At 37.2% G+C, this 11,925-nt stretch overlaps 1 long non-coding RNA gene across 1 annotated transcript; it reads left to right on the top strand.

Annotated features, from left to right (window-relative positions):
- The first annotated feature begins 1,644 nt into the window (after window positions 1-1,644).
- On the top strand, window positions 1,645-9,414 carry LOC106147962. Its single transcript, XR_001233010.1, has 5 exons — window positions 1,645-1,685; window positions 1,954-2,046; window positions 3,902-7,420; window positions 9,175-9,268; window positions 9,388-9,414. It is a non-coding gene; the product is annotated as an uncharacterized LOC106147962 (long non-coding RNA).
- Window positions 9,415-11,925: the final 2,511 nt, after the last annotated feature.

The raw sequence follows: 11,925 nt of genomic DNA, 5'->3' as shown, positions 1-11,925 counted from the left end.
TTACAAAACAGAAACTTATTGTCTCACAGTTCTTGTTTTATTTGTTTTATCTTTTGAGACATGGTCTCACTCTGCAGTTCAGGCTGACTTTGAGCTCACTTTATAGCCCATGCTGTCTCGAACTTGCAACGATCCTCCTGTCTCAATCTCCCGAGTGCTTGGATTATAGATGTGGGCCACCATGTCTCACAGTTCATGAAACTATTTTGGAATCAAAGATCAGATTCCCAGCATGGTTGTCATCTAAGGGAGGCCTCATCTGGGCTGTTTATGGCTGAGTTCTTGCTCTGTCCTTGCTCTGGTGTCTCTTCATCTTACAAGGCCACTAGCCAGCCGTATTGGGCTAGCACTGCACTCTTATGATCTCATTGAACCCAGATTGCTTCCTAAATGGATTATTCCCAAAAAGAATCCGTTACACTATGGCTTGCAGATAGTTTCAGCATATGCATTAGGGGATGGGAAGACTTCAGTTGTCAGAATGTAAATGGTAGTCAAGGCCATGAAGATAGACAGGATTATAAAAGAGAAAAAGAACGAATGGCAAAGGGCCTAGCACCAATATTTAGAGGTCAAAGAGAAAAATAGAAATTAACAAAGAAGACAGCACAGAAGCCAGTTGGAAAGTGACTGCCAGGAGTTTCCAGGAGGACACAGGGAATAACGTCCATTGCTGCTGCCATCATATCCATTGTTTTTCATAAATGGTAAGGCCACTAGTGAGTCTTAGTAACAAGCTCGGTGGAGGTGTAAGGGGTGATAGCAGAATGGAGCTGTCTAAGGAATGAATCCAAGTGAAAAAGAGGATTCAGGAGAGGAACGTGAGTTTTCAGTTCACATTTGCTTTGAGAATACTGAGTGAAGGGGCCTGAGAAATGAATCAGATACTAGTTGGAGAGGAGTTGAGATTACAGAAAGGGTTATTTTTCTTGTAATTTGTCTTTAATTTTAGAGACACTGACTATAGCACATCCCCAGAATTTAGCCATAGCTATGGTTTCATTTAATTTCCTTAAAAACCTGAAGAACAGGATGTAGTCTCATTTTATTGAAGTGAAGATCAAGCCAGAGAGATACTTGGCTAAAGTCATGTTGTGCTAAGGAGTTTATGTACAATATCCTTACAGTTCTTCTCATCATGCATTAACTGAGTTCAGGTGTGTGTATGTGAAATCCTGAGTATAGCTCAGTGTAGAGGCCCTGAGTTCAATCCCCAGTGCAGGAAAACAAAATGCTTAATAGTAACATTGGACAGAAACATTGGAATGGACACAACTAGGGACCATACTCATAAGTGAAATAAATCAGACCCACATGTGTAAACACCATATTGTCTCACTAGTGTAAAAAACTGAAAGAGTCAATAAAATCTAGGAGGTACAATACATATTGTGAAATGAAAGGAAACTGCTCAGAAGGAAAGAACAAGGGGGATGAGGGAAAAGAGAAAAGAAAGAAGGGGGAAAATATGTATATGTGTATACACAGGATAACTAACATACTTGAACTACTGATTTTTATTGCTTTATTGAAAGGAACAGTTCATGTTCAGTTGCAGCTGTTGAATTGATATTTCCTGGTTTCTTGTTCATTTTAAGAGATCCTTTCTTTCAGGATCGGTAGCTGCCATGCTGTCTTCAAAATCTGAAATTCTGTCCTCAGCTTCATTCAAGCTTTCTTTCTAGGTCAGTGTATTGGTCTTATTTTTGTATTTCCTTCAAGTTGACACAGCAATCATGATAGCACTTCTAGAAAAATGCTTTTGTTTTTATTTTTGAATCATCTCTGTGCCAAAGCCAAATGATTATACATCTCTAGGGTCATTCAAAGAAACTGACCTCTAAGTTAAGTACTGCTGTCACTATACTTTAAAGTACAAAATTTAATAAAAAAAAAAATAAAGTACAAAATTTATCTAATCATCAAGTTGTCCCAATTTACCATGTTTTGTAGAATCTGTCACCCACTAGGCATATATCATGAAGGAGAATTTGGTATTAAAAATGTTGGATGAACTTAGTTCTGACAAATACTGCATCATTTTGGGTAAGTAAATATTTATTTTGTAATTATAATAAATTGATCTCTATAACTCGAAATATTTTTGGTCATCATTTCTTTGAATAAAGCTTAATTGCTTCTCTTTAATCCTGAAATTTAATTTATACAAAGAAATTGAAAAAACTTTATATAGTATAAAATAAAACAACATATATGTTCATTACTTGGTGACTAATATTTTGACTTATTGCTTGTGTTTATTCATTTATCTCTGATTCTTATTGCATAGCTGTGTATGTGTCATGAATAAAAGCAGTGCTCTCTAAATAAACAGCACCAAAGAGAAAAACACAAACACATCCACTGGGCATGTTCAGTAAGAGAAGCTGTCCAGTGGGTATATAACAGTCCAGGCTTAAATAAAAATGGGATAATAAAATTCTCTGACATCATATAGTTGGATATCAAAGAAATTAAGATTGCCACAGTTGTAGAACCTGAAATGTTCTGAAGGTATAATTATTTTATCTTGTAAGCTTAAGGTATGTGCACTTGATTTCAAATCTTTGGTTAGTGCCTTCAGCAGAATAATAATTTAGGTGCAATACATGGTATCAGAGCTTTAAAATAAAAATTAAATGGCCAGCTATCCAAAGCTTTTCCTGGGACTGTATTCTTTTTTCTTCTTTTGTTTTCTCTTCCTTTCTTACTGCCTTTCTTTCTTTCTTTCTTTTCTCTTCCTTGATTACTGCCTTTTCTTTCTTTCTTTCTTCACTTTGAGAGAGAGAGCCTCTCATAATGAAGTCGGGCTGGTTGAGCTCACTATGTAGCCTAGTATGCCTTGAATTCATGAGGATCCTCCTACTTTCACCTCCCAAATCCTGAGATTATTCTAAAGAAATGATCAGAAGTATTTCTTTGACTATAAAGCTTATTATTTGTAATAGCAAAAGCCTGTAAACAACCCAAAGCTCAGTAACAGGAACTAGTGAAATATATTGTGATTTTTCCATTGGTGACGATATTAGGCAGTTCTTATAAATAATCCTCTTAAAATGCACAAAATTTTATAGTTAGTGCATGCTAGCTATTAAAAACCCCAGCTTATAACTGAGGTGTTGCTCAGAATAGAGAGCCCGTTTAGCATGTGCCAGGTCCTGGATTCAACCTGCAGGTCAGGAAAAGAAAAAAGAGAAAAACAAAACATAAGTGTGTGTGTACAAAGGAATGCCTGGACATGGGTCTGAATAACTGTATCCTTATTTTATTGCTTTCACGTTCTGAAATATTTTAAATGAGCATTTTATCATTTTAATGGAAAAAAGTACACTTTCAGGAAAATTCTTTTGTTCAAGTACTATACTATGTTACAACTGAGTTCTAAAATAAATCTCAAGCATTTGTCTTAAAATGTCAATTCACCTGGAGTAACATACCACCTTGAAGAAAAATTGTTTCCCTGATTATTTTCTGATTTGAAGGTCACAATTTTGTTGAAACTGTACTTATTTAATGTGTTGCCTTAACGTACATAGAGTGTTATGTAAGACGGAGTAGGTAATAAGCTGAACCCTTAAAATGTTAATTTGTATTTAAAAGCCGTTACAGATTTGTTTTGGCTGAACAAGGCTTTCCCTCCATTTATGTCTGTCATTTCTTTCTTGTTCTCTTTCTGAGCTCCCATGAGTGAGCCTTTATCCTCAGTGACTCTGTTCCACCCCTCTTTTGAGGACTCTGATGTTATATATGTTCAGTTACAGTGAATGTTAAAAAGCTACTGTTCAATAAAGCCTAGCAAAATTTGCCTGGAACATTACTCTGTACCAAGTCTCTGGTTTATAATTTAGTATTGCTTCAGTTATTCTTACTACAGATGTTTAAATGTTAATCTTGTTCACAGCTCCTGATGTGCTGTGTCACCTCATTCATCATGGTACTCCAGGAAGACCTGAGGCCACACTTCACAGATGCAAAATTCTTCCTTTTCTATGTGATTATCCTCGTCTCTTCACGGTAAGTGTTGCTTTCTCTTAAATGTTCTGTTTTCTAAAGAGTGATAGAAGTGCTGATTTAAAGGTAATGTTAATGCAGAAGGTGGGTTAAAATACCTCTACCTAAAAACAAATTCACCCGGTTAGCACTTTCAGGATTTTCATAAAGAAATAATAAGATGTTCACTGTCCCATGTACAAAAACTAATTGGAAATATCCTACTTTTCTCAACACTAAAGGAGTCATTAAAATAAAACATGGTCCTGCTGCCATAATACAACACTCTGTGGAAGAAAACATGATATAGTATATTGAACAATATGGGAAGTACTGATCAGTAAATATTCTCTGAAACAGAAGACAAAACTATACATAGCTTCAGTTTAGTAAAAATGGCAGGTTTAAGGGGGTTCTCAAAGCAAATAAAACAAATACACCAAATTTAGCAAGACAGACACGGAAAAGGGAAAAAAGAGGAAAGAAGAAAATCATGAAATCCAACTGCCAGAAAGAATAACTAACATTTTGGTATAGATGTGTCCTACGTAAAACTGTACTAAATAATTTTATAGTATACAAACTTACAGAACTCAACAACATATGTTCAGTGTATTATAGTTATAATTCTTTTGTTTGCAAATAGAAATATAGTTTTGTTGTTGTTTAAGGTTCTTGTTTTTACTTAGTATTCTGTCATATAACTTGTTAACTATCTTTACTGATATTTACATTTTTTCCTAATCTTTTTACTTTTAAAGTAGCATTGAAGTGAATATTCCTATAGATTTCTCTAAGCTTGTCTATCTCATTGTTTGATGTTGAAATTAACACCGGCCTGCCTCAGTCCTCTGTAGCTTCTGTACCATGCCCTCCCCATGGCACTGCCTGGTCCCTCCTGCATGGAGGTGGCAAAGCTGTCCTTGGCCCTGGCTCTGCGAGGTCCCTTAGGGATGCAGATTGCGACTCTGTCCTAGGTGCTAGCGCTTCCTGGTCCTGGAGGATGGAGACTACAACGCTGTTCTCGGTGCTGGTGTTGCCCGGTAGCTCCACGATGCAGAGGCGATGCTGTCCTCAGCGCTGGTGCTGTCTTGTCCTTGGGGGATGGACATCAGCATGTGCAACACGTGCGCAGTCCCAGCAGGTGGTATAGAGAAGGCTGAGGAAAATCCCTCTTCCAAACACAGAGACTGCCTACGCTGGCCCCTGAGGGTTCGACCTTTAAAGCAATGCAAAGGTTTTCACATTAGGCAGGGCATTTTTAACGTAATAAACTACCTGTTCTAAGTACAAGAGCCCTCCTCCCTACTTTCTCTCTGCCCCATTTGAAGAGTCTGCACCATGGTGCTGCTCTAAACAGCTTTCTTTTCTTTTCCTAAGTAATTAATAAATGGCCTCAGTGGGAGAAATAAAGAAATCTACTTACTGTACAAAGAAGAATTAAATGGCTGGTACTTACCCAAACGTCTGATTTGCTCACAGGTATCATCTTTGAGATCCAACACCTTCTACATGGCCAGGAATGACTGGAACCATGAGCTTTCTTCCCCTTCCTCCACATAGGATTTGTAGGGGAAGACGTAATGGTGGGCAACTACTGCCAGGAACATCTCCGAGCAGATGAGGAACTTCTAAGACAGCAGAAAAAAAAAGACAGCCTTCTTTGGCTTTAATCTAGATTTCTAAATTGCTATGTTTCTTCAAATACTTTTCAAAAGTACTGAAGTTTCAAGCACTGTTTCTTTTCTTTTCATAATATATTCATTTTTCTTTTCCCCAAATTATTTTTTACCTTTTCGCAAAAGGACAAAATTTTAATCTATTTTGCACTACCTAAATCCAGTATTTCTTAGCAAACTACACTGTATTTTCAATCCACCACAGAGGCACTAAGGAAAAAGGTAGAGAGAGAAGTGGACTAGGCAGACCAAAATCCAGGTTCTATGACAAATTGGTATGGCCATTTTCTTTAGGATTCCTGTTTGCTCACCTGCAGCCCCATGGCCTATGTGCTATGAGGGTCAGTGGACATGATAGATAAAATGTGTTTAAGGAACACTCAAGTTCTCCTGAGCTCAGAGACAGCACTGTCTACCTGCAGATGTCCTACGGACATCTCTGTGGGAATGATGCCAAGTGTCACCAGCTCAGCAATGATGATTCCCTGCCTACATGTTGGCAAAAGGCAAATGTCAAACCACGTCATACAAAACAGTTAAAACCCTTCGCTGGGCCCCGTGCTCCTTCCTGCGAGGGGAGCTCTTCCGCCTGGCTCAGTTTCTGTTTGTCGGAACTGGTTCCGAGCCTGGAAGTTTGGGGCCCTTCTGTGGTCCCGCAGAGCGCGGCCCGTCAGTCGCCGCCTCGGCCACACATAGGAAGTGGCGTGTTCCCGCATCCCCTGCTGGTCTGATGAAGAGGACGCTCGAGTTGTCCCGCTCGGAGTCTGCGGAGAAGCCCTCCGCGCAGGGGGAAGGAAGCTGCCAGGGTCCTCTGCGGGTCCTGGCTGGGTGACAGGTGACGTCACGAGCGCCCGCCCCCAGGGGCGCTGCAGGGCCACCTTCACTCACCCGCAACCTCACCCGGCTCTGACCCTGCGGTGCTGCTGGCCGCTCCACTGAGCGTCCTCTGCCGGGGCATGTGGTCGGTATTATGTACAGCATTTATTTGTATTTAATTCAAGTTTTATTGACTTTAATCTAGAGCTGTCAGCCAATTATTTTCGCCTCTAACTGCTGGAAGCAAGCTGCTTTAGTTGTACAAAAAAATAGCTCATATCCTCTCTTGAGAAATTATCGTTGTAATGTCTCTTGGGAAACTTTTCTTTGAAACTTTTATAGCTTGAGCGTTCTCCTTAAGTGAGATCAGTTAATGTTTATCATCTGTAAACATTCCTGTTTTCCAGGGTGGCAGCTTAGATCTGTTTCATAAAATATTTTATCATGTGTTTACCACTTACTAGATATGGAATGAAGATTTTAGAAAGATTCCTTATCATTATAGAGCTAAAACACTCAACTGATAGGGGAAAGTACGGAGTTGAAAGAAATCTGTTTCAATTCTAGCACACTAACTGGGTCTTACAGGAAGATAATAACATTAATAATACCTCCTTCACCGACTTGTGAAGATTAGGTGACAAAATGCTTCTAAGCTTTCATACACAGAGTTCTTGCCATACATTAGCTATGATAAGCATGTAACATTTCTTTTAAATGTTCCTGAGTACATTGGGAGGCTTAAAAATGGCACACTGTTTTCGTTTTTCATTGCTTTAAGGTTATTTTTGAACTCTTTTAAGACCTAGGAGAGATTCCAAATTTGGTCCTCATATGTTTTGGTTCCTAAGTCTACATTACACTGCGGAAGGGTGAATTCAAGAGATGGGGGCCAGCACTTGGAGCTGTTTGTTTGACAAGAGATAAAGAACAGAGTAAGTTTGTAGTGTTTCGTTGAATGTTTGCATTAAAGGAGTTTGAATTCAGGCTTGGGGTTGCAGGTAGCTAAAGGAGGAATAAAAGGGAAAAGGTCTTCAAAATGCCAGTAAGTTACAAATGTGAGATTGCCTTGGTGGGTAAGACTTGCTGATGGGGAGACATTAGAGACTGAAGAAAGCTGTAAGAATAGTTTTTCCCTTTTGGGGAGTGCTCATATAAATCACAGGCTATGTTCTCTTATAAAATATTATCTTGTTTTAAAAGATGTTTTGTATGCATAAGATGGTTAGAAATTTAAGGAGCCAGATGCTTAAGATTCGTGTAGTGTGGTAATAGTCCTAGTAATATAGTAGTAGTTGGTGGGCTGTTATGATACTATCAAAATAAGTTAAAATGTTCATTATTTGACAATATCCTTTTGGGAAGAAGAAATAGAAAGAATGATACTGTCAAGAACACAGCACCCAGATTTGGAAGTTTATTTATACACTATTAAAGGATTTTGTACTTTTTTCTTTTCATTTATTTATTAAGAAATAAGTTTAGATTTTCTTTTTTCCTTTATAGATACTTTGAATATTCTAAATCACCAAATTGCTTTTGGTGCTGGGGTTCAGTTACTTACCAGTCTTCACTTCAATTTCCTTACCTGTAAAATGAGAATAATAAAAGCAGTGTGTTAATACCTCTACCCATCTGCAAGGAATGAAAATACTTAGTGCAAGCTATCCTTCAGTCTTTTTTACTTTGTGTTTAAAAACTGTTTTAGGTAAGGATTGCAAGGTCTAGTGAAACTGTAGAATGAAAACATTTTAAGAGTTAGGCTTTTGGATTTTCTACTAGTGAACTTTGCCAATTTCTTTTTAATTTATGACTCACACTTAAATGACTGATAAAGTTATTCACTTAAATGACTACTGAAGTTATTTTAGTAGTAGGAAATAGTGATGATACTGAAAACATAGCAGGAGAAGTGGAAGGAACAACTCCAGGTGAAGTCACTCAATACGCAGGTAATTCTCTTCCTGTTTTAATACATATGTCATCAGGCTTTTAGGGCTGTTGGAAGCTTCTTGTTTGCTTTTCTTAGGCTCAATTATGTTTTAATGGGCTAAGTTTTCCACAACTTCATGCCTTTTTATGTGTGCTTTTAAAAAAATTGGAACAGATCTTTGTCTAACAGTGACATAATAGTTTTTGTTTTGTTTTGTTTTGTTTTTCTTTGTGAAGGCAGGGTCTTCGTAAGTTCCCCAGGCTGTCTTAAAACTAGAGACTTTCCTGCCTGCAATCCCGGGAATTCTGGAGGCTGAGGCCCAAAGATCTTGAGGGCTGGCTTGATTGTTTTTAATGCTCACTAACTGTAGCCTAGAAAACCAGAATAGGTCATAGAATAATTGCATTTTAATTTTTATTTACTTTCTTTCCATCAGGTCTCAAGTATTAGTGAGCTTGTATTTCCTGGTTAGTTGTATATGTGTAGTTATCTTGTGAGTGTGCTTGGAATTTTAGCCTAACACATTGGTAGATAATTGATATCATTTAGTTCATTTTATATTTTAGGAAACTGAGAGATTATAAGTGACTTATTTACTTTCTAGTATTAGATGTATGTTAAATGCCAATGTTTCTTAGCCCTTAACAAATAAATTACACAGGCATATAAGCAGTTATTTATCTTTACACCATTTCTCCATTCATTCTATCTCTCCAACTGCTACTGTCCTATGGCTGTGTTCTGGGAATGATACAGTGAGCTTCAGGATATGGAGAAAATTATGGCTCAGATTGAAAGGGGAGAGGCAAGAATTCAAAGAAGAATATCAAAAAAAGCACTTGATACAAAGGTACTTTGTATATTGATAAATACTGTAGTTAATACACCTTCTGTCATATGATAAGTTAAATTTTTAATGGAAAGGAAGGGAGAGTATAATCACTTACAAACCAAGTTATTTAAATACAGGTTGATCCCTGGTACTGGCTAAAAAACAGACCTGAGGACCATTGGCACAGACTGGAAGAAACAGCCACAATCAAAAACATACTCAGCCACCTAATCTTTGATAAAGGGACCAAACAAACTCACTGTAAGAATGTTAGCATCTTTCATAAATGGAAAAATTGGCTTAATACCTGCCAAAGACTGAAAATAGACCCACATCTATCACCATGCACCAGACTCAAGTCAAGATGGTTCACAGATCTCAATATTAAACCAGAAACACTAAATCTATTGGAAGAGAAAGTAGGTAAAAACCTGGAAGACACAGGGATAGGCAGAGAGTTCATGAACAGAAACCAAACTGCCCATGAAACACTTCAAAGAATCAACAACTGGGATCTCATCCTATGGAAAAGTTTCTGCACATCCAAAGGAATCACCAGCAGAGTAAAAAGAAAACACACAAACTTGGAAAAAATTTTAACTGATTGTCCCTCTGACAAAGGACTTCGATCTAGAACATATAAAGAATTAAAAAATATCAGCCCCTCCAAATTCAAAGACCCAATCCAAAAATGGACAGCTGAGATGAATACACACTTCTCAGATAAGGAAAAACAAATGGCAAATAAATACATGAGAAAATGTTCAATATCATTAGTCATTTGAGAAATGCAAATTAAAACAACGTTGAGATTCCATCTCATCCCAGTGAGAATGGCTAGCATTAAGAAATCAACCAATAACAAATGCTTGCAATGCTGTGGAGAAATAGGAACTCTTCACTGCTGGTGGGAATGCAGACTGCTGAAACCACTGTGGAAATCAGTTTGGAGGTTCCTCAGAAAGCTAGGTCTAGGGGTCCCATTCAACCCAGCTATTCCCCTTCTGGGTATTTTCACATAAGATCTAAAAACATCATATCACAGCGATATATGTGCACCTATGTTGATAGCAGCACAATTTGTAATTGCTAAATTGTGGAAGCAGCCCAAATGTCCATCCACTGAGGATTGGATAAAAATAAATTGTGGTACTTTTATATAATGGAAAATTACTCAGTTATAAAGAAAGATAAACTTGAAGCTTTTATAGGTAAATGGTCACAACTAGAGACCATACTCATAAGTGAAATAAATCAGACCTGCATGTGCAAGCACTGCATTGTCTCACTAGTGTGAAACCTGAAAGAGTGAATAAAAACTAGGAGGTATGATAGACATTGTGAAACAAAAGGAATATGCTCAAGGGTAAAGGGCAACTGGGATGTGGGAAAAGTGAAGGGAAAGAAGGGAAATTTTGTATGTATGTATATACAGGATAGTTAACATAGTTGAACTACTACCTTCTACTTTTTTGCTGAAAGAAATTGTCAATGAGTCCTTGATGCATCAATATTGCATGTCTCTATCTGCTTTCATGAGAAATCACTTTGAAGATATCAATATGTAATATAACAAGCATTGTTAATTTCCTACCACTTTGTTTGTAACTCTGTATTGTTTGTATTGTTCTTTTACTCTTTTGTAAATGGTTGTCTGTTTGTTAATGTTTTCCTTCTTTTATTTTTAAAATAAAAAATAAATAAATACAGGTTGACCAAAAGTTGCATTTTTTCATTAATTTTCTGTAAAATAATATAACAGGAAATATAAAAATGATGAGCACAAATGCACTACCTGAGTGACACTCGGGCTAAACTCTTAAGTGGTTAAAATTAAACACTTCTTCAAAGAAAAACATTCTAAAATTGTAAATGTTGTCAATATCATTTACCTGCACCTTTGACTTACTACATCAATGGCATTAGCATTACCTTCTGAAGTATGCTCAGAACCTTTGAGTGTGCACTTCTTTTTATGATAATAATGAAGACTATAAATATTTTACAGGACACAAGTTATAGAATGTATTAAGGTTATCTGGATAGAAATTCAGACTTGTAATACAGGTTTTATATCTAACTATAATTATAGTAAAACTGAATTTAAAATAGATTATATAGGCCTTATATTTCTTATACTATCTGATTTTTATAGATTGGGTGGCAAAAAGGACTTTTTTATCAGCTGCAAATATCAGGTGGGCAAACAAGAACTACACAGAACAGAAGGATCGTTTTCTGATTTGTATGCTTCATTAGCTCAGATTTGACAAGGCAAGTGTGTATCACAAATTGCTCCAGTGTATTCGTAGCTCTCCGCAGTTCAGATTTGAGTGCCTTCTTAAATCCAGAACTACAGTGGTGAGTGCTCGAGGTTTTTCGTGTCATGTACTGGAGTTCAGAATAAAGGTTGTTCTTTTCTTTCTTTTTATTTTGGTGGTGCTGGCAATTGAACTCAGGGCTTCATGCATGCTAGGCAAACACTCTGCCACTGAGCTACATCACCAGACCAGAAGAAGTATATTATATTGAAATGCAAACCCGTGAGCTATTTGAGGAACACCAGAACCACAAATTATATAGCACTGCAATAACAGGGAAAAATAGTGCATTAGGTATATCTCAGGACAGATTATACAGGGTTTTATATTTTTTGGCAAATAAATACAATAGTT

This window comes from Chinchilla lanigera, unplaced genomic scaffold (assembly GCF_000276665.1).
Source record: "Chinchilla lanigera isolate Chin_1 unplaced genomic scaffold, ChiLan1.0 scaffold00012, whole genome shotgun sequence".
Taxonomy (NCBI): domain Eukaryota; kingdom Metazoa; phylum Chordata; class Mammalia; order Rodentia; family Chinchillidae; genus Chinchilla; species Chinchilla lanigera.
Note: the sequence above shows the minus strand (reverse complement) of the source record. Positions and strands in the feature narration are given on the sequence as shown.